The 21,243-nt window shown below is 35.4% G+C and overlaps 1 non-coding gene across 1 annotated transcript; it reads right to left on the bottom strand.

Moving 5' to 3' along the window:
* Positions 1-8,311: 8,311 nt before the first annotated feature.
* LOC134365461 (U6 spliceosomal RNA) lies at positions 8,312-8,414 on the bottom strand. Its single transcript, XR_010022104.1, has one exon. It is a non-coding gene; the product is annotated as a U6 spliceosomal RNA (small nuclear RNA).
* Between the last annotated feature and the right edge of the window lie 12,829 nt (positions 8,415-21,243).

Consider the following 21,243-nt stretch of genomic DNA (forward strand, 5'->3'; position numbering starts at 1 on the left):
ATTACCTTTCTATTCAATCTGATATCAGTTTTTAAATTGTGGATTGCAGAATTTTTTATTTAATGTAATTATTTATGCAGTCGAATTCAAATCTATGATTTTGATACTAGTTTTCTGCTGGTATTACCTGTTTGTTTTTTCTTCCTGTCTTCTTTTAAATTGAGTACTTTTATTCCATTTTATATTCATTTGTAAGAAGTCTTTTAAGTTACATATTTATTTTTTTGATTGCTCTAGGATTTATAATATACATTTTTATCTTACCATTCACTACAATCAAATAATATTGTATTACTTAATGAAAGCACAGAAATCTTACCATAGTATGAATAAATCAATTTCCTCTCTTCCATCCTATGTATGTTGGCATAATTTTGCTTCTATATTTGCTAAACACCCTATAATAGATTGTTTCTCTTTTTGCTTTAAGCAATCAAGTCTTTTCCAAAGTGAATAAAAGAAGAAAAATATTTTATATTTACATTTATATTTACCATTTTTAATACTCAACTTCACTTTTTAAACTAGTTTTTTTTAATCTAGTATCAAAGCTTCTGCCTGAAGAACTTTCTTTAACATTTCTTCTAGCACAGGTCTGTTGAGAAAGAATTCTTTCTGCATTTATTGGCATGAAAAGAAAAAAATCCCTGTTTTGCTGCATTTTTGAAAGATAGTTTTATTGGGTATACAATTCTGGGTTGACAATTTTTTCCTCTTTAAACTCTCTTAAGATGCCAGTCATTATTTTCTGGCTTGCCATATTGTTTCTTTGCACATAATGTTTCTCTTTCCTCCGTATGCCTTCAAGATATTCTCTTTTTTGGTTTTAAGCAGTTTGACGATGATATATTTAGGTGTGTGTGTGTCCTCTGAGCTTCTTAGATCTGTGGTTTGTTTTCTTCCTTTAGTTTCGATGCCTTTTTAAATATGTCTTCTACCCATTCTGTCTTTTTTCTCCTACTGAGACCCAATTACATATTAAGCCAATTGAACTGTCTCACAGATCTTGAATGCTGTGTACTCTTTTTACTTTTCCTCCTTCCTTCCTTCTTTCACTGTCTTTTCTATTTATATTTCATTTTGGATTTTTGTTTGTTTGTTTACCTATCTTCTAATTAACTGATTACTTTTTTTTTTTTTCCCTTGTGACCGGTAAGGGGATCGTAACCCGTGGCTTGGTGTCATCTGCACCGCGCTCAGCCAGTGAGCACACCGGCCATCCCTATATAGGATCTGAACCCGCGGCCTCGGCGCTATCAGTGCTGCTGTGCTCCCAGCGCCGCACCCTCCTGAGTGAGCCACAGGGTCGGCCCCAACTGATTACTTTTTAATAGCACCCTATCGACTTATAAGCTCAGTGAAGGCAATCACTTTTGATAGCTTTTTCCTTTTTACTAGAATGTGTACCTGACTTTTTTAGAGAGTAGTTTCTTTCTCTCTGCTATCATGCTCATCTGCTCCTGTATATATCTCCTGTGATATTTTCCTTATGTGATATCTTTTCCACTAGATACTGTAAGATACTCATAATGGCTATGTTAAAGTGCCATTTGATTGCTCCAACATCTGGGACATTTCTCCATCTAGTTCTGTTGATTGCTTTAACTATTTACAGTTGGTGAACTGGTGTTTCTGTTCTTTGTGTTTTTTTCCCCTCGTGTCATTTTTGTGCCTTGTAGTTTTTGATTGAATGATTAACATTGTGTGGAAAGGAACTACAGAGTCTGGGTCAAATAACCTTTATGCCTGGAGAAGGACTTGCCCCTTCTTCAGTGGTGCTCTTAGTGTGGGGAGTGGATTTAGTAGAGTCAGTAGTGGAGCTGGGCTTGGGTTTTTTTCCTTGGTGATGCTGTTCTTAGCAGTGCAGGCTTCAAATCTTCTAGAGTTCAGCTTCCATTAGTTTGTGCTTAATGTCCTGCCTGGGAAGCTGGAGGATTTTTCTCAGTGCTTGAGTTCCACTCTCAGGTTTTGGTAGCCTCTGCATAGCTGTACTACAGAGGGAATTTCTTTCTTAGCTTTGGACCAGTAGTTGTTGCTGGTTAGTCAGTGATAGATTTGTAATGGGGCTAGGGCACTTTTTTTTTTTTTTGCTTATTTTTCTGGTCAGTTTTAGGTAGGATTTGTGTACCTGGACCTCCAGGTTAGGGCTTTCTCTACATCTCTGCTGTTCTTTCCAATGGCAGCCAAACTCTGCTTTTTATTTGTAGTTGGTCATAGGCAGGGGTTTCCTGCCCATCCTCTAGTATTTCTTTTTGTTATGAGTTCATGGTGCCAGGTTCATGATAGTTTGTTGTCTTTCTCCCATTATCTTAGCCCATTTGGGCTGCTATACCAGAATGCATAGACTAGTTGACTTATAAATAACAGATTTATTTCTTGCAGTTCTGGAGGCTGAGAAGTCCAGGATCGGGTACCAGCAGATTTCATGTCTAGTGGGGGCCCTCCTTCTGGTTCATAGGCAGCAGTCTTCTTGCTGTATCTTCAGATGGTAGAAGGGTAGACGGATCTCTCTGGGATCTCTTTTATAAGGGCACTAATCTTATTCATGAGGCTCTACTCTCATGACATAATCACCTCCTAAAGGTACCCCCTTTAAATACTATCGCAATGGGGATTAGGTTTCAACATAAGTTTTGGAGGTATACAAACATTCAGTCTATTGCACCCAAGTAGACAGACTTTTGCTTCTACCTCTAGCTCAGTGTTTTAGTCCGTTTTGTGTTGCTATAAAAGAAATACCTGAGACTGGGTGATTTATAAAGAAGAGAGGTTTATTTGGCTTATGATTCTGGGACAGCTGCATCTGGCACGGGCCTCAGGCTGCTTCTACTCATGGTGGAAAAGTGGCAGTCAGCTGGCAGGTACAAGCAGATCACATGGCAAGAGGAAGCAAGAGAGAGAGAGAAGGTGCCAGGGTCTTTTTAAGCAACGAGCTCTCGCAGGAACTAATAGAGTGAGAAATCTCTCATTAATCCCCCCTCCCCCAGGGAGAGCATTAATCCATTCACGAGGGATCCGCCCCCATGACTCAATCAGTTTCCAACACTGCCACATTGGGGATCAAATTTCCACGTGAGTTTTAGAGGGGACGACACATCCAAACTCCATCACTCAGCAGAAATGGCTCTTTGGCTGTGTCCTCAGGATGAGAGGCTTTCCTACCCCTTTCCCAGAAGCAGACAGATTTTACTCTATTCCTGTACCAGAAGCAATAATATCTTTAATATCCATAAGCAATAATATTTATGCTCTGGGAGTGAGAGAGTTCATTCACTCACTTCTGTTTTGTAGGAGAGACAGTTCAAGGAAATAGTTATAGCATTGGCTTGGCCACTAGCAGCTGCCAGGTACCCACTTTATGCCTGTACCACTGAGTGGGGCTTTACCTTCTCACCTCTTCTTCCTCCAATCATTCTTGTAAGCACTTGATAGAGGCATGTGAAATAGAAAATGGAAGTGAGGGTGAACTCCTCTTGTGTTTGATTCTACCAGCTATGCTAAACTGACGTGCTTGGCCACACTTCATATTTTAAGAATTTGTTAAGCTTTAGCTGATTTCTTTTTACCAACCGGTATGCTGCATGTCCCATGTTCTGCCAAAGGTGAAAAATGTATCCTGACTTTTTTGAATGAGTCTTGTCCTTCTTTGGATTTAGTTTACTTGATTGCCTTGTATTTTGGATTGAATGTTTGTTGTCCCCAAATTTCATATATGTTGAAATTCTAATCCATAAGATTGTGGTATCAGGAGGTGAGGCCTTTGGGAGGTACTCAGGTCATGAGGGTGGAGCCTCATGAATGGGATTAATGCACTTATAAAAGAGACATGAGAGCTTACTCTCCCTCTATTCTCGACCATGTGAGGACACAACAAGAAGAGGGTCATCTACAAATCAGGAAGAATACTCCCACTGGAGACCACATCAGCCAGCACCTTGATCTTGGACTTCCCAGCCTCCAGAACCATTAGAAATACATGGATGTGGTTTAAGCCACCTAATCTGTGGTATTCTGTTATAGTAGCCCAGAAGAACTGCGATGACTTGTGACTTTGGCACTCTGATGGGCTCAAGAAAAGTTATCATTCCATAAATTGCGTGGCTTTTTGGAGGTTAGACAAGGAATGGTGTTTTGCTTCTTTCAACATCTTCAAAGTAAAGCAGCCTTGAAGTGAATGCCCTCAAACTTGTGCTCCCTTCTTTTTTAAAGACTTGCCAGAAGCAAGACTGCTAAGGTGCTGAAAGACAAACATGGAGGAAGCCTCTGTGCATTACACAGGCAAAGCTGGGGACTGGGAAGATGCTGACCTTATAATTACTCAAATCTGTTTTATTAAAAATGTAAAGATATAACATGTTCTTTCTGTTTTGGATAATATAGTAGATAGCCAAAGTATCGATCAAATGATAAGTTAGGCATGTGCAAAAAAGAAAACAGAAGAAAGCAAGAAAGATGGGTGCTGACTCAGACTCACTTACAAGAGGTGGAAGAATTTGGGAAATAACATTACATCAGGTTAGGCACCTCTCTCTCTGTCATCACCTTCTCAAGTGTTAGGGAAAGGGGTGATGTGGTAGAATATGTCTCTAACCACAAAATTTAACAGCTTTAGAGAATGAGAAATCTGATATCCAGCTCCACAAATGTGGTGATAATTATAAATGACATTCAGCCCTCTTAATGACATAAATAACATTCATAAACATGAAGCCAGATTTTCTCCCAGAAAATATAAGATTTAGGTTATATTTGTTAACTCTTTGCAACTACACGTGGAGGACACTTGGCTTTCCCTACAATATGTTAGAAATGAGAATTCTGTGTCTCTCACAGTTGTCTCAATTAGTCGCCTGGTTGTAGATCTCTCAGTTAAATCATTTGGCATTTTACCCACAATTTTTCAATCTTATGATGAGAGATTCAGGTAAATGTTAAGCTTGGTCTGAAAGATGAAATCTTGAAAGGGCAGAGGAAGCACTGTGGGGTGGAAAACAGAGGGCAATCCTATTTTTTCTCTGAGAAGACTATATGCGCCAGAACTTCAGGTCACTTTTCACACGTGCTGGGCAGCTCCTCAGACCCTCCTCCAGTGGCCACAGTCCATCACTGCCTCATCAGGGGGACTATTGCTCACAACCCCTTCCCTGGGAAATGCTGGGCCTGAGTTATCATCACAATTGCTATGTTCTCACTTAAGTTCTGCCTGTGTTATAGCAAATGAACTTCTATAAAGAAACCATCAGTTCAAGAATATGGGTGTGAGCAAATTCTTTTTGACAAGTCATTTCTAGTCATCAAAATGTTTCAGAGAAGTGATTCCTTTTCTAGGGATATTCGAATGTGGGCTCGTATGAACAGTTCTGTGTCTGTAGAGTGGAAGAAATTTTATTGGACATCTAGTCTATCCACTGTCTTAATATCTTTAGGAAACTCATGAAAACTTTACTTCAATATCTACTGTTGTGAACTGACCTAAACAATTTGTATGTGCAAATATTAGGCTTCCTTGGGTAGAAATCAATAACCAGTAGTACATAGCTGCTCTTATATGACCTATCTTTCTAAGTAAAGAAAGCAAACTTTCTAAGTAATTGAAAATGGAATTCTCCTGCAAATATAGACATTGATTTGCAAGTATACACAAAATAGTCCTATAAGCTCTACTAATTCTTTGCTTTATCTTTTTTTAGTGTGCTAAGACTGTACCTAGGATGGAAGATTCACTCAAGGAAATGCAACAAACACAATATTGTAACAGTAGTACTCAACTGACTTTCTAGGTAGACTTGGGTGACCAACAGTCTCCTAATCTAGTGTACAGAGAGAGGAATCAAGTCTAGAGTGCCACTCTTAGAGTGTGAAAGGTTGGTTAGATTCTTAAACTGTAGTCTTGTAACAAAGTAGATGCATCCAAAGTATTTTAGCCTCTATGTGAAAAATCACTAATCACTAATTTCAACAACAGAAATCTATTTCCAATATTATTTTGCTAATCTACAAAGGTTATGGTATTGACCAGCCAATAAAGATACCCAAAGAACTTGTCACAGTTACCGCTGGTATGTGTTTCTTTGATTATGCCTTAATTTATTCCCATTTCAAATGATTCATCTCTTTGTTTCAGTTAACTGTCCGTCAATGAAAATAGTAAAGGAAATGAATGGTGCATAAAGAGAGGGTTAAAGGTGTCATCAGTTAGTCTGGGCCAAGGGGGATTGAGGTCAACTGTTCACAGTGGGGATTTCCCTGGATTCTATGAGAAACCTGCACCTTTTGTATTTTTCCTAATAAATGAAGAAGCTTAAGGATGTTATTACCTCTGAACAATCTGTATAAGTCATAAATACAACTTTTCCTTGATATAAGGGAATCCTCTATATGAGCAGAAAACTTTAATAGTTCCCCAGCCTAAAATCCCACTTGGAGGGGGAAGGGCATAAAATATTGACCAATTGCATAGTTACCTTCTATGGTCTAACTTCCTTGAATCAGTACCAAAAAAGCAGACTGGAACTGTTTTTGCCATTTTATTTTGAAGAAAGAGATGATACAAGCTGCTATTAGAGATTTGGTCTAAAGAGTCACATTTAAGATTTTTCCTGACCTCCATAAAAATTCAAATCAATTTGCTGTATAATCTACATCTGCAGGAATATTAAGACATTTTAAAAAAGAAAACATTCAAAAAAAGATTTAATTGTGTTCATTACACTAAACTCACATAAACCAGGATGTGGCTCAATCTATTTTGAAAGGATTTTCAGCATTAAAGGTTAAAACAAAAAGAAGCCTCTAGTTAACCTTCAATTAACCATGGCTGCCTGACACTTTCTATTAATCAAGATTTTACTTCTTCTTGCATTATTTTTTATGACATTCCATTTTATTTGGTTTCTTCAATATATTTCTCAGAGGTGAAATAGCTCTATTTTATGGATGAAAATTGAATCAAAACATGAAGGCTTACTGTGTGACCTTCATAAAGTCATCTCCCTGAGGTTCTTTTCTTATTTTTAAAATGACAGTAATGAGGTCTACTCCACTGTGCTGTGTAAAAATGGAATGAAATCTTGCAGAGAGGCAGAGTAGTGTTGAACAGGCTAAAGGTTTTGGAATCAGGCGGAGGTAGTTTCCACCATGTATGAGTTATATGACATTGGGCAAGACATTGACATATCTGAGCCTCTCATTGCTTATCAATAATATAAAAATGTAAATCCTCATTGGGACATTGTGATGCTAGATGAAGTAATACATGTAAAGGACTTGGTATATACAAGGCAAAATAAAAGTAGAGTTGTTTTTTTTTTTTTTTTCAGTTGAGGGAATATTCTGAAAGTGACTGCAAAGAAGTGGGAGATCCAGCATTAGATCTTGTGCGTTTTAGTATTATTTTTGAGTTTCTTTCCCTGTACTCAGTGTCTATATCCATAAACAAGTAAAACAAGTTTCCCCCTTGAAAAATTCTTAATTTTTTTTTTTTAAAGCCAGGTCAAGGACAAGGTTAGGCTTCTGTGGGACCATGCCTCATATTTGTTCTTCTCAGAGAAGTGGTAAAAGAATTTGGGTGGTAGGAAAGAAAGTCATAGTCATATTCTAATGCAGTGGTTTCCAAACCACTTTTGCATCAGATTTACCTGGAGAGCTCTTAAAAAATCCCAGATTCAGGAACAACCATAAATACTAGAGAAGAGAGTGTATTTTCTTTTTTCAATTTATAATCTTGACACACATTTTATATTAATTTTGGATTAAATAAAATTTAAACATTTTTATATCTTAAAAAAGAAATCCCGGATTCAGGGTTCCCACCCTTGATTCAGCAAATCCGACATACATCACTGGAATTTGTGTTTCCCCGGGTGATTTTTAAAAACTATTTTTGTAATTGTGGTAAAATATACATAACATAAAATTTACCATCTTAACCATTTTTAAGTGTACATTTCAGTGGTATAAAGTAAATTCACATTTTTGTCCAACTATTACCACTGTCCATCTCCAGAACACTTTTTATCTTGCAAAACTGAAACTCTATATAAACTGAACAATAACTCCTTATTTCCCTCTCCCTCCAGCCCCTGGCAGCCATCATTTTATTTTCTGTCTCTATAAATTTGACTTCTCAAATTTTTGTCCTTTTGTGACTAGATTATTTCACTTGGCATAATGTCTCCAAAGGTCATCCATGTTGTAGCATATGTCAGAATTTCCTTCCTTTTTAGTACTAAATAATATTCCATTGTTTGTATAAATCATATTTTCTTTATTCATTCATCTGAAGAAGGACATTTCACCAAGTGATTTTTTTAAAAATATATAACACTTCACCAATTTGTATGTCATCTTTGCACAGAGGCCATGCTAATCTTCTACCATTCCAATTTGAGTACATGTGCCACTGAAGTGAGCAACCCAAGTGGTTTTTGAAACCACTGGTAAGGCAGTTTTTCCAGCTGCACATTGCTGTGACATTACAGCAATTTAATTGGGTAACCAGTCTTTTTTAAAGACATAGATAGAATAGAAGAAAACAGAATAAGTAAAAGTTGTAAAACTAATGAAATGTATTACTTCAGAAATTTTGTTTCTGTATATGTGTGTGTGTTTGTGGCAGAGAGAGTGGTGTATGGACTAAGTCAGGACATACTAGTTGTTAATCAAAGAAGCGTGAAAGCCATCTGTCCAAAGAACCAGAATATAGAATCTCTTTGGATGATCGGGAAATTAACATAACATTCTCTGCTTGAAATGTGCAATAGAAACACATTTCAAAAGTGCTATTGAAATGTGCTGGTCATAATTTTACTTTGAAGTTATTTAAAATAAGATTGAAAAGAGCCTTCCGTGAACTGATGTGGACTCCGTGCTCCATCATGGAGATCTGTGTAAAATGAGTCATTTTCTTAACACCATATTAGGAGTTATATATGAATTTGGCATTGCTCTGATACACTAAGCTTTTATAGACTCCAGGAGTAGATAAAGAATTGCTAACAGCAGTAATGAAGAGGTGTGAATGCCACCAGTAATTCAGGATTCTGTTCCAGCTCAGGAAACATACCACCAAAAGCAAAATTAATTTTCTCCCCTTTGGCATTTTTCTCAACCATATGTAGTTTTTAATTATTGTGGTGACTTCTATCACTTTACTGAAAATATACAGAATGTATTTATCTAAGATAAATATGATTTTATTTGGTATGTTTTCTGAAATAATAGCACACAATATGTATCAGAAAATAAGGCAATTATATAATAATATAACTGTATTTGAATCTGTGAGACTTTATGAAAGATATATGTTTAATAGATGTAAATGTTTATATTAGATCATATGGAATACAATTATTCAGCTGCCTTTTAAAGAAGTGTGGAGCTCCTGTTCTTCCCCAGGAGAATAATTTTCAAAGTGCCTTAGATTCCTGTATATGACTCCACCTCAAATCCTATGAGAATTATCTGATGCTGAGACTGGCATAGTATTACAAAGGGGCCAAGCCCGTGGCGCACTTGGTAGAGTGCTGCGCTGGGAGCGCGGCAACACTCCCGCCGCGGGTTCGGATCCCATATAGGAATGGCCAGTGCGCTCACTGGCTGAGTGCTGGTCACGAAAAAGACAAAAAAAAAAAAAAAAAAGAATTTTTCAAATAACCCAAGTTCATGCTTTTTTTTTTAATTCACAGGGAAGATGGTGAGAAAGATGGATGGATGGATAGATAGATAGATAGATAGATAGATGTTAATTTATAAAAATGATATTATCTAAATATAGAATTAGACTTCAAAAATTATAATAAATACATAATAATAAGACTTTTAAATACATACTGATAATTGTTTTCAGAACTATGACACTTACTAGTTTATAAGAACACTTTACATTGTGTATCTCCATTGATCCTCACAACTATGTGAAAAATACTGAGCTGTACACATTTTACAGAAGAGAAACCAGATACTGACATTAACAGCCTGGCTGAGTCATAGGCCATAGATATATCAGAGTCAGGAATCAATTCCCGTGGAAAGGCTCCAAGTCCAGGCATCATCCACTAAACGATGCTACATGAGGTAAGCAGAATCCTTTCCTTTTGTTTAATTTGTCCTTAAAGTTCCCCAGATTTCAGGATGAGATACCCTTGGCCAACTACTTAAGTCCTGACTAAGAAATTACTCGTATTAACCACAAAGTTTTAAATAAAAAATACAGAGCAACAATAATTTTATTATTTTCCTATCTTGTAAACATTCTCTCAGTAGATTTTCCCACACCTGGATGATGCTCAGAATCCATTCCAGGGCTTTTGGAAACTATAGACTTCTGACCGGCACCCAGACTTAGGAATTGCCCAGCAATCTCCATTTGCTTAAAGGTCCGCAGCTGATTCTGATGCTCAGCTAGATTTGGAAACTATTGGTTTAGAAAAATGCTTTGGAGTCATTTTGGTGGAAAACCTACCAGAAAAATGAAAAGACAGTACATGCCTTATTTACATACCACAGTCCACAAATCTGAAGAAATTGCAGATTTTGTGTAGCCAGAAGTCAATGCAAATCAGGGACCTTTTTTAAGAAAAAGAAAACAAAATATGAAGACAATTAGTTTTTTAAAAAGAATATTTACTAAGAAAAGAAAAGTAATCACAACAAATTATACATTTTACAGAAGCTTAAACCTACTACAAACATTATTATTAATTAACTGCCTGACACAACACTGTACTTAATATCCTAGAAAGCATTCCATATCAGTTGATAAATATCTTCCTCTACAGAATGGGAGAAAGTGTTTGCACATCAAATGAGAGGCTAATATCCAGAATATATAAGGCACCCAAGCAACTCAACAGCAAAAAAATAAATAACCCAATTTAAAAAATGGGCAAAGGACCTGAACAGACATTTCTCGAAGACATTCAAATTGCCAATAGGCACACGAGAAAATGCTCAACATCACTTCTCATTGGGGAAATGCAAAGTAAAACCACAGTGAGATATCATCTCACTCCAGTTAGAGTGGATATATATTATCAACAAGACAAAAAATAACAAATGCTGGTGTGAATGCACAGAAAAAGGAACTCTTCATTGCTGGTGGGAGTATAAATCGGTACAGCCACTGTGGAAAACAGTATGGAGGTTCCTCAGGGAAATAAAAATAGATCTACCCTATGACCCAGCTATCCCACTCCTGGGTATATATACCCAAGGGAAATGAACTCAACATATCAAAAAGACACTTGCACTCCCATGTTTATTGCAGCACTATCCACAATAGCCAAGAGAAAGACTCAACCTAGATGTCCATCAATGGACGAATGGATAGAAAAAACTGGTATATACACACAGTGAAATACTATTTAGCTATTAATGAAATGATAACCTATCATTTGCAGCAACGTGGATGGAACTGGAAACCATCATGGTAAGTGAAGTAAGTCAGGCACAGAAAGACAGGTACCACATGACCTCACTCATATGCAGGATTTAAAAGCAAAAATAAAAAGTAGTTCTCATAGAGATAGAGAGTAGAATAGTGGTTACCAGAGGTGCTGGTGGAGGGTGGGGGGAGAGGAGGAGGAGAAGTGGTGGACTAAGGGGTACAAATCTGTGCTGTCTACCCTAAGTGAATTATTGTGCAGTATATGCGTGTATTGAAAGAACACACTGTGCCCCACAAATATGTACAAGTAAATGTTAAAATATTTTAAATTAAAAAAAAGAAAAAAGAATGTCCATCATGTGAATATAACAGTTTATTTAGCCACTCTTTTATGTATGGGCATTTATATTGTTTCCAATATTTTTCAGTGACAATGAAAGATCTTGTATATACGTGTCTTCATATTATTGGAGGTGTATCTTCAGAAAGTGGGATCACTGGGTCAAAATGTAAATATGTAGTTAGTTTAGATATTGCTAATTTCCATCCTGTAAGGGTTACACCAATTTATTTTCCCACCAGCAATATGTGAAGGGTGGCTGTGTGCCCACAGCCTTGCAACAGAGTATAGTTATTCTTTTTAATTTTTACCTATTTGATAGTGAGAGATGACATCCTTGTGTTGTTTTAATTTGCATTTCTTATATCTTATATCATGAGTGAAACTGAACATTTATTCATATTTTTAGAGGTTATTTTTATATATATTTTTTGTGGATTGATAAGATATCTTTTTAAATAGAAAATTGAAATTTTCTCGTTTTTTTCCCAAGGTATGGCAAATATACTGTAAATTTCCCTGCAGTATGCTGACTTCTACCTCCATAAAATATATTTTATAGTTACTGTAAATAGTGCAATTATGTAGTAAAACTGTAAATAATGGCTTGTTATTTCTTGCTAAATGATACATCCTAAAGTTGTATATCTTAGCTTCTATAATTCTCAAAGCCAGTTCAAGAGAAGAAAAGAATTGAGCCAATTCCATCAGTAGGTAATGTCAGGTTTTTTTAAAATTAATTAATTTTATTTTTGGCACAAAGAAAGTCAATACATTTAAAAAGACTAAGATTATAGGAAATATGTTCTCTGATCACAATAACAGAAGGGAATTTAGAAAATCCACAAATGTGTGGAAATTAACAACACTCTCCTAAATAAATAATGAGTAGAAAGAAATATCACGGGGAAATTAGGGAGTACTTGGAGATAAAAATGGAAGTGCAACATACCAAAATTTATGGGATGCAGGGCTCATGCAGTGCTTAGGGGAAAATTTATACTTGTAACATTTATATTAGAAATAAGAAAAATCTCAAATCAGTAATGTAAACTTATACCTTAAGAAAATAGAAAAAGAAGAGCAAACTAAACCAAAAACAAATGTAATTAGGAAATATCAAAGATTACAATAGACATACATGAAATAGGAAACCAAAAAATAATATAGAAAATCAACAAAATCAAAAGTTGATTCTTTAAAAAGATCAACAAAATTTGAAAACCTTTATCTGGATTGACCAAGAAAAAAGGGACAGAATACCCAAATTACTAAAATCAGAAATAAAGCAGGGGTGTTATTACATCATCATTATGGTTTTTTGTGGTGGTAAGATTTAGTTTCTTCCTCTCTCTCATTTGTATTTCATTCTACCAGTAGATTTTGTTGTTTCTTGTGTATTTATGGTAGTGACTATTGTTTTTTGGATTCCAGATGTAGGATTTTCTTGAATATTTCTTGTAGGGCTGGTCATTTGGTGGTGAACTCCCACAGTTTTTGTTTGTCTGGAAGACATTATTTTTTCCTCATTTCTGAAGGATAGCCTTGCTGGGTATAATATTCTTGGCTGGCAGTTTTTTTTGTTTGTTTGTTTTGGTATTTTGTGAATGTCTGGTGGACCACCTGGATGGTATCTGTGGATACTGCTGTGGCATTGGGCCACTTTTGTGGCAACCATGGCTGTGGTGGTGGCTGTGCTGGGCCCCCAGTGTGGAAGTGGTGTTTTCAGCATGCTCTTTGCTGGCTTCTGGGTGGGGGATGCTGCCCTTTGCTCCTGCCTAACAGCCAGGCATGCTCTGTTTCTTGCCTGCTTCCATGTGGACAGGGCTGCCCTCAGCTACTGCCAAGGGCCCTGGACTTGCTCTGCTTTGGTAATGGCAATTGTTAATGAAGATTATTTGCTAAGTAGTCAATCTTAAGTAATGACATGTATTATAATATTTTTTTACATTGTTTTATGTGTTTGATTATTCTAGTATTTGCCATTTGAAATAGTTTCCACAAAATCTAGAAATTTTTCTCTATTTTATGTAATATTGTGCTGATACGATCATAAAATAATGTATCACAAAACATCATCCCAGTATTCTGTTTCAGTACTTTTCTTTATTTAAAACTATCCATTATTTAGTATTTATTCAAAAGTTTCAGTTCTAGGAATTGCACACATTACTTTTGTGAAGACAAATGTCATTTTGTATTTAAATATTCTTAATCACTAATATTGCATTGGTCAAAACTGATCTAGGAAGATACATTGTGAAACATGTAAGAGTAATAGCAAAATTGTTGTCTTTAAACTTAGAATAAAAAGGGCAGATTTTATAGTCTCTTTCCATTGGAGGGAATTGTGGTGCCAAGCAAAATTTTCTGCCATCCTCATCCAGTGGAAAATCATAATAAATAATATGAATCAAATTGTGTTATTGTGTTTTTCCAGAAAATATTCATACTGACAGAAAGATATGATGGTAATTTTCTAGAATAATTTTTGTTTGTAAAGTTCCCAACTTTTTTTAAAAACCCAATTAGCTAATTTCATGAATGCAATTTGTTCTAAAGGGCAGGCCAGAACAGCGTTTTGTTGCTTCTTAGTTGGAAATTTGTATGAGTAATTCTTTATTTATTCCCGCTGTTTTGATCAGCAATTAAAATCTTCACTTACTAAAGAAATCACTTGATTTATTCAAAGTTTGTATTTGACAAGAACAATTCTTTTGCTCAGTGTCATTATTCAGATCTGCATTTAATTTTAAAGATGAATATAATGTTCTGCTTAAAAAATGTTATATGGTTTATATTTACCAGAAACGTCTTAATTTTACTGTTTTCAGTTTTTAAAAAGTTAAGCAAATCATTTCTTTGGAGTTTTAAATTTTTTTCTTTAAAGGTTTTTTTTCTTTTCTAGCTCCAAGGAATTTTCTATTTTACTTATGACTTGACGGATTAATTCACATTGATGTGAAGAATTAGAAAATAATACTACTGTTTCATTCAAAGTATACAGATATTAATATATGTTCTTCATAATGTAAATTAAAGTGAAAGAAATTGAAAATTTAAGAGGATTTTTGTTTTCAAAATAGTTCTTTTCAAAAAATATGTAAAATCTTTGTTAAAGTTAAAGTCAAAGTATAAATTTTGTTTAATGTATATTGGAATTTTGTCAAAACAGTACCCAAATTTTAAAATTTAATAAATTGAAAATTTAATCTTCTAAAATATTTTTGCGAGGATAAAACCATTTTCAATTCTATTTTTCAATGTGAAGAATCCTATCCTGATTCATATATGCATATATAAGCAAATTTAGACTGATATAAATTGTCTAATATTGTACAATTTTTTTTTAGCTACTATGTGTACCTGTTGTAAATGCCATGGTAATTTGTCAGTCATTCTAGAAACACGATTTGGAAAGCAAAGAGAGGCTGAAAAATGGACTTTGGAACTACTTAGAAACCATTCTTTATTATGCAAGAATGTAATGCATTTACATTCTCCGAGAGGAAGGGTGAATTTTTCTTACTTTTTACCCAAGTGCTGCCACTATTCAACTCTTCTTGTACTCCCAAGTAGCATCTGATCCCGTCTCTGCAAGACAACAAACATTCACAGAACTCAGGCCCAGTCACTTTGTGTTTTGGGGCCAGGGATAAGAGTGGCAGAGAAGGATTTCCCTGCGGCCTGAGCAGCGCTAGTTACAGGAGTGGCTCTTCAGCATTACAGGTTAGTACATTTCTGTTGCTGTATGTTGCAGGGTTCCCAAAAGGGGCTCAGAGCAGGGCTCCTCTCACCTGGATCTGAGCCTTGTCTTGGAGAACAAGGGGCAAAGAATATTAACAAAATTATTTTGACTCCATGTGCTTGTCAACCCCATATGTGTATCACAGTGAGTCTTGAATAATTGCTTCCCTATTTCACTTGAAGACTCCTTAATATAACCACAGGATTGCTCTCATCTGGCCATCTTCTTTCTCTAGACTCTATCACTGTAGAAAATGCATGTACGTTTACTTTGAATATATGGCAGGAAGAAATCACATTCAATAATCAATGTTTCTTCTTTTTCAGATAATTAACACTAGTTTGGAATCAAATATTTGGTAGTATATTTTATTAGCTAATCTGAGCTACTTTCATGTCCTTGATCTAAAATGTGTATCAATTAGGCAATTTATTTTACATAGGAATAAAAACAAAGAATATACTAATATTTCCTTCCTTTTAAAAGTTTTCTGGCCCTTTATACAAAAGCTGAACCAATTAATTTTTTTAAAGAACTCTAAAAAGAGGAAAATAAAAAAAGTAAACACCTTCTCTACTTAAGATATATTCAGGTCAACAACCTAAAAAGAAAGATTAAAGCCAGTTAATTATTCTCCCAGGTGCTTTACACCGGGTGTTCTTTGGTTCGGGCTCAAAAACCTAGTTGGGGCTCATTTTTTGCAAGTCTTTCTCTCTTGTCTAGAACTTCCTAATTAAACAGTATCCACTTTTGGTGATATTTGCAAATGAGTCAGTGCTTGAGAGAATTGACTGATCTTAATTGGGAAACAAATCTCCAAGAGATCTGCCATTTTCACATTCTTAAATACTGTGGACTCACTGGGTGGCTCATGTACCAATACATATAATCATTTAAAATTTCTAATAATGTTCCTAATTTCAACAAATTAAGAATTACTCAGAATCCAAATGTGTACTGAACACCGGTGTTCACATTCTCAGGCTCTTGCTGACACACTGAGGGCAGGGCGTTGAGACAGAAATGGAACCTGGAATTAATATTACTGTCATGCCAGTAGACAGATCAGGCAGAGCTAATCCTCCAAGCTGAAGCAGAGTGAGGTCATAACTATTGTTCTGCAGCTCCAGAGGCCAGCAGACTGGTCCTAAGCTGGGCTGAATCTTTGTGGGGTCCCTTGTGGATTCCTTTGTGGAATCTTTGTGCGATCCATTTATTCTAAAAGATTGAAGGCATTATTTCATGGTACTGTGCTGTCACTGATTTGATCTGTCACAAAGCTAAGGGTCTATGACCCATTGCTCTTGCAGCAATCATCTGTAGCAACCCACTGAATTCCCTCCTGAAGTTAGTTACCGGGAATGCAAGCCAAGAAGGAATAAAAGAGTCAACCAAGGTACACGAGGTATGTTTTAAGAGGCAGCATGAAAAAATCAGAGGCACTACATTTGGATTTAGAAGACTTGAATCCAATTCCTAACTTTGCACTTAGCCATGAGATCAGAGTAAGTCGCTCAGCTGTTATGCACCTCAGTTTCCGCATCTGTAAGATGAGGACAGTAGCCATTGACCTAACTGCAGGGATTATTATGAAGGTCCAGATTGTGCTCATAAGAATGCTTTATAGTTCCCAGAAACAAAATTTGTAACTTGAAAGAAATGGTGATACACAGAATGCTATGGAATTTTTCTTGCCATTTTTCAATGTAAATACTGTAGTAATAAATTTATCCCATTTTATATCTGCTATTAAGAGTCATATGAAAATGAGACTCTCACAGACTGGAGAAAGGACAATGAAATACATTCAGTAAAATACCACAGTTTGAATGTAGACATGATAACAAATTCTGATGAGAAATAATTAAAATTAAGAAAGAAATGAAGTTGAAATATATCTTGGCAGTCTTAGGTTTAGTTTTTAATTTCAATTAATTCACTGGCATTCTATTTTATAAAAATATTTTTCACTTCACTGGGGATAATGCTGTGATAAAATATTAAATAATGATAACAAACACTATTTGACATCTTCCACTGTTTCCTGGGCTGGCAACTCCTAAATAAATGAAAGAACAACAATAACAAAAAAAATACTTCATAAATTTAAGGTGATAAGGTTAAGTGTTTTTATCTCCTCACAGAGGTTGTGTCTTTTTCAATGTGAAGAAAGACTTGTTGCAAGTTACTTCATCTTTGGCAATTTTCCTTGTTAACCACACTCTCTTTCTGAGACCATTACACCTCTTTAGACTTACTCTTACACTGGGTCTTCCGATCTCTCAAAATCTGCTTTTGAGACAGATACAACTCCAGCCTCCTGTATCTTATTGCAACACAGGCAGACACAGGCCTGAGACTTACTAGAAGCTCTACGCACCAACTGGTAGAAAAGGAAAGTCCCACCAGAACCATGGCCGAGGAAGGTGAGTGGGCCTGAGTTTGATTTGTAGTGTGCAAAGTTGACCAATGTTTTACCTTGTTTTCCATTTAATGTTTTCTACAGTTGTTCCTTTTCCACATATTCTTGAGTTTCTAAGTTATAAAATTTATTGCTAGTGAATTTATTTGCTTTTAAAATATTCATGTTTACTTACTCTTTTTACCAATAACTGTTTTCAAATGTAATTATTTTTCAGCCTTGAATTGTATGTTTTATTAACTCCCTTTGAATTAATATCCCTTTTCTCCATCTTTTTTTAGTCTGTGTTCTGTCAATAAGTGTTTATCCTTCTTTCTGTTGTCTCACTTTAATTTTCATGTGTTATTTCATAAGCAGCTTAACATTGCTGGTTTGATTTTGCTTTTTATCGAGTGTAAAAAGTTGTCTTTTATGGGGGTGGTTCAGCCCACTCTCAGTTATTGTTACATTTGATATTCTGTTCTTAATTTGTTCATATTTTCAAATGCTGTATAATTTGTATCCTTTCTTAATTGTTCTCTCTTAATATATGAATTAAGAGATCTATTTTATGATTTTAACTTGAAAGCTCTGTGTTTTATAAATTCTGATAGAAGTCACCTTCGGGTACTACAAATATTGAATATTTCTATAATCATGAACTAAAGAATTAAATGATAACTTTTAAAATATTTTATAATCAAACCGAGGAATTTATTCTACTTTAATTCCTTTTTCCTCTTTCCTATTTCTCTCCCCATGATTCCCTTCTTCACTTTACAGTATCTGTTTGTATAATTAGTACTCAGATAATTACAGGTAAAACATCACTTTTATATTACCTATCTTTTATTTTAAGAAATCCCTTGATATTTATTTTATCACCATATAGTAAAAATGTAATTAGATTTAGCTCTCTATTTAACAAGTTTGAGTGCTCATCTCTGTCTTTTTAAGCAACAAAACCATAACCTCACATTCTTACATTGATTATCTTTCAGTAAACTGGAATACACCTTCAAGAAATTTTTTCTCTAAACAAGTTCATAAGCGATCCTGAGTTTTTCTGTATCTGAAAATGTGTCTCTATTATTTTTATCTATGAAGAGAAATTTAACTGCATATGAAATTCTTTCCCCTTCAAATGTGAGTACATGACACTTTATTTTATTCTACATTTATTTTGCTGTGGACAAATTTGAATTTTTATTTTTTTTTGAATAATAAACAGTTTTTAAAATATATTTTTATTTTTTAAATTCATTTATTTGACTAATATCTATTGAGTGACTAGTATAGGCCAGGCTCTAATCTTGTCACCTGGGACATGGTGGAGAATAAAATAGACAAACATTTCTGTCCTCCTGGGATTACATTTTTTTCTCTTAAATGCTTGCATAATTTTAAATTTTATTATTACGTTTACTTTTTTTTTCTTGAACATGTCTTGTTTGAACTATATTTTCATAAATTTTCCTTGGAAAAAGGCTGAGGCGGTTTTCTTAAAATGGCAAAAGCAAGTGTATTTTCAGCTCCAAACTGTTCTTTCTACGGATGTCTCAGTTTTTCAATTTTTTTTCCCCTGGGAGAACCTATGATTCCTAGGTATATCTTTATTATCTCTTATTCATATCATCTTTCCTCTGAAAATTTTTATAAACTTTTCATTCGCCTTTTAAGAGAGCCCTAAAAATTATTAACTTTACGTAACTTAGATTTCTGAGTATCAATTTTACTATTCAGTGTTTCATGTTTTAGGTTTATTTCTGCTGTTAGTTTTTGTTTCATTGCAATTCTTCATTTCTGCATTAACCGCTCCTGACATCTCTTCCTGTTACTTGTTTTCCCCTGCTGATTGATCAGTCATTTTTGTCCCTTTAAATTTTGATATTGAACTAAAACGTATGTACAGACTAGTATATCAGAATATTGTCTTTTTATACCTTAATATTTTTTCCTTATCATTTCTTCTTTTATTTATAGGTGCCGTGTCTTCTTGTATCCCAGGCAGGATGCAAAATGTTATCTTAAAATTTTCTTCAAGATCCTGCAGTATCTTTTCTTCAGAGATATGCTCTTTTACTAAATTTTCATGATGCTTTCCTTTTCCTTTTCATTAGTGTTTTATCACAGCTCCTTCCTTTTTCGAGGAAATGAGGAATTAGCCTATTTTGCTAAAATAGGTTATCTAGATTTCATGTAGCTCTTCATAGTATAAGCCACTTGCTAGTTGAATCCATTTCTCAGGTCTTCAGCTGATTACCACCAGAACCTAACTGTTCTTCATCAATATTTACTGTACCATGCATTGATAAGATTTTCCACTGCTTCTTTCTGTGGTGTTATGAGCCGATTAAGAACTTGAAAATGAGAATATTCTACCTGTACCCTGCCAAAGTCCAGTTTTTAAAAATCCCGCATACCTGCTGTGCTTTGCTTGTTAGGTCCACACCCATCAGGGAATGTTCTGACCCCGTCTGCCTGCTCCACAATTTGCAGTCTTGAACTGAATGTAGAAAGATGGGGGTAGTACAATAATAGTATTCTGGTCACTTCTAAATGTGACATCCACAAAGTGGAGAGAAGGCTGGCTAATTTAGAATCATCTAGAGTCTTCCTACTCATGAGAAACAGCAGCATTCATCCAGAGTTTCTTTGAACTCTCAGGTCTCACCCCAGACCTGCTGATCGGAATCTGAGTTTTTACAAGGTGCTCAGTATTCCCATGCACATTAATTCGATAAGCATTGACCTAGGAAGCTTTTGAAAAATATTGGTGCCTAGCATTATCCCCAGAGATACTGATTAAGTTCCTTTTAAGGTGGAGCCATGTATTAATATTGTACTGCTGCCATAACAAATCATCACAGACTTGATGGCTGAAAACAATACTAATTTTATTATTTTATGGTTCTGGAGGACAGAAGTCCAGTTCTCCTTTCTCTGCTCACAAGGTCTGTATGAAGTTGCTGGCAGGACTACGCTCCTTTCTAGAGGCTCTCGGGAGAGTGCACTTCAGGCGCATTCAGGTTGTTGGTGAAATTCATTTCCACGCAGCTGAAGAACTGAGGTGGCTGTTTCTTTGCTGGCCGTAGCCAGAAATCATAGTAACTTCTAGGAGCCTCCTTGAATCGTGGCTCTTTTTTCTTAAAAGTCAGCAATGGTGGGTTGAGTCCTCCCAAAGCTTCAGATCTCTCTGGCCTCCATTTCTGCCTCATCTCTCCTCTTCTGCTGTGTTATCTCTGACTCTTCTGCTTTTCAGGACCCATTACACGGGCACACATGGATACTCCAGGATACTTCCTTATTTTTAAATTAGCTGATTAGGAACTAACCTTAAATCTAGCTACAAAATCCTTTCACAGCAG

This window comes from Cynocephalus volans, chromosome 1 (genome assembly GCF_027409185.1).
Source record: "Cynocephalus volans isolate mCynVol1 chromosome 1, mCynVol1.pri, whole genome shotgun sequence".
NCBI lineage: Eukaryota > Metazoa > Chordata > Mammalia > Dermoptera > Cynocephalidae > Cynocephalus > Cynocephalus volans.